At 26.8% G+C, this 2,787-nt stretch overlaps 1 long non-coding RNA gene across 1 annotated transcript; it reads right to left on the bottom strand.

Annotated features, from left to right (window-relative positions):
* Positions 1 to 1,575: 1,575 nt before the first annotated feature.
* On the bottom strand, positions 1,576 to 2,222 carry LOC121216037 (uncharacterized). Its single transcript, XR_005912033.1, has 2 exons — positions 1,957 to 2,222; positions 1,576 to 1,854 (listed from the first exon to the last, which is right to left on the bottom strand). It is a non-coding gene; the product is annotated as an uncharacterized lncRNA (long non-coding RNA).
* Between the last annotated feature and the right edge of the window lie 565 nt (positions 2,223 to 2,787).

Genomic DNA, 2,787 nt, shown 5'->3' with positions numbered 1-2,787 from the left:
TCAATTCAGGGCCATGCAATGCCCATCCCTTCTCCATTCAAAATTTTGCTTAATTTCATTATTTAATGTTATTTCCATAATAAATTCTGGGTGAATAAGACAAACAAAAATCCTCGTTCACATCCCTTCCAGTTTCATCCTTCATGGGCGAGATCAACGTTTACTCCTAGGAATGGGGTTTGTTCAATTAATATTATTTTGAATGGGTATATGTATAAACAAAAGGATTGAGATCTTATAGAATATAACAAAAACTGGTATTTTCAACAAGTTTATACCAAATAAATCAATTTTAAACTTGTTGCCTTTGAATCTAAATCTTAGTATTTCACAATCAACAATTCCTCCTATTTCCACTAAATTAAAGTGTTTATACACTTTCTACATTTGAAATTTAGTCCCCTATTTTATTCAGGAATTTAGTCTCTCTACTTTCTGAATTTAAAAATTTAAAATTCTTCTACTAAATTCACTGGTAATAAAAAAAAAATTTACTTGGTAGTCATGTAACAATACAAATAATGTTGAATCAAATTATAAAAGTAGAATAATCAAATTAAATAAAAAATTATATACTAGTCAAATTTCATTTATAACATTAAAAAAAGGCAAACCTCCCAACAAAACGTATCAAGTGGATTAATTAATAAAATTAAAAATTATAGGAACAAAGTCATTTTTTTCAATTACAAGTGAGTTTTTTTAATATTTCAAAATGTTACATAAAAAAATTTAACAAAAAAATTAACAACATTAACAACTGAACCTGAGTTTTAAAATCTGAAAAATAAAAGGACTAAATTTTCAAAAATAAAAATATAAAGACTACTACAGCACTTCTCAAAAGCATTGCAAAACTAGATGAAATTTTAAGTTGGGTACCAAATTTAGTAGGTGTGCCGCCAATGATCGCTGTAAATGGAATTATGTCAATTAGTAGGGGATTAAAAGGATCAAATGGTGGCATTTGAGCGGAAAGTACTTGACAATTCATTCAAGAGGACTGAAGCATGACCGGTCCAAACATATACAATTTCAATTAAAAATATATATTCATTAAAGTTTCATAATAGTGTTCCTACTCGTTGTCGAGTAATAATTACAACAAAATAAATATGTTAAGAAGTATTTTGAGTATCGAACCAATAAAAGTATGTGTAGTTAATTTCGATTAATCGACTTGACTCACTAATTTTGATAATAATAAAAGTTGACTTTTGAAATTTTATTATTTCATAAATTTCAACTTATTCATATGGTATTATTTATTTTATCTTGAATAGTTTTGAAAAAAAGTGAAAGATAAAATTTGAATATTTTAATAAAATAAGGAAATAATTTATTTCAAAAATAAGATTTTGAACAATAAAATCAATTTAACATATACATAGTTATCTACTTACTTACCCTATTCAATATTTTTTGTTGTTGAAAGTGCTACATTAAGTAATCTAGCACAATTAAACAAAAAGATTGAATGGTTTATCAAACACACCCTAATTAATTTACTAATATAAATTCAAAGACAATAAAACAAATAAATATAAAGAGTGTGTAAAATAAATGCAACTAAAGTAAAATTTGATTATTCAACCTCAATTCACAAATGTAGTGGTTAAGAATCACCTCTAGTTAATGACAATTAATACTCCATGTCAGAATAATTTTAATGAGACTGATGCGTCTTCAGATTTAGGCCAAGTGACACTATCACACCTTCCCCCAATGCCTCCAGTTGGTATACAACAATTACCAGCTTCGTACTTGGCTATCATGGTCATCAACTGAAGGTTGTTACTTGAAACCAATCCTGGATAACCTCTAGCTAGATTGCTAGTGTAAAGCGGGTATCACCTAGAATGAAATCAAGTTTTAATGCTATTTCAATTATCAACATAATAGATATGAAAAAAGAGAAATAAAGAAAACTTAATATTAAATAAATCTCCAACGAACGAATTAATGCAAGAGCCTATGTCCCACATCACAACTTCATAAGGCAGATTCCTGTTCTCTGCTACTTTTGAAATCGTTTTTGCCACTCGACGTCGCTCCAATGCCTACAAACTTACCTTGCAAAAGCTTGTTAAATAAAAAAGCATATAAAAAGATACTAAAAATAGCTTTAAGTATTAAAACTAAATAAAGACTCATTTTACAACGAGTTGTAAAATCAAATAAGAGACTTAAAACTAATTAGGAAAACGTAAAGGAATAACAAATATTCACTCATTATCTCCCAATAAAAATCAATCTCTTTATAACTAACCTAGATTGTTGTTTTATTCCGTATTTCATCTATTTTAAATCACAATTATGACGTAATTCAATTATTTATCTTCAACCTCATTCGTTGGAATAAGTCATAAGTATTTTTTTTTGTTTTTTTATTAGTTTTTAAGTTATATTAAGATATTTACTCAAGATATAAGTTAGATTATTATTTATAAGTTATTTTCTATTTTAATTGCTTGTATTTTCAGCCTGTAAATTGGCTTAGCCACCCACCCCTTGATCATTGAATAAGATTTTGTAATGATTCAGTTTCTAGTAGTGTCAGAAAAGATGGTTTTGACACTCTTTTTTCGTAATTCGGGTCCATAAATATTTAATAAAGATATTTATAGAGTTATTGTATTGATAATTTGAAATTTAGTTAATTGATTTAACTGAATTTGTGAGAAATTATAGCTCAGGGATTAAATTTTAAAAGTTTAATTGCTATAGATTTTTAATTAGATTAAGGCTTAGGGACTTAAATAGCTATTATCCAAATGACTAAAATGG

This window comes from Gossypium hirsutum, chromosome D04 (genome assembly GCF_007990345.1).
Source record: "Gossypium hirsutum isolate 1008001.06 chromosome D04, Gossypium_hirsutum_v2.1, whole genome shotgun sequence".
Lineage (NCBI taxonomy): Eukaryota > Viridiplantae > Streptophyta > Magnoliopsida > Malvales > Malvaceae > Gossypium > Gossypium hirsutum.
The sequence above is the reverse complement of the archived record's forward strand: the minus strand, read 5'-3'. Positions and strand labels throughout refer to the sequence as shown.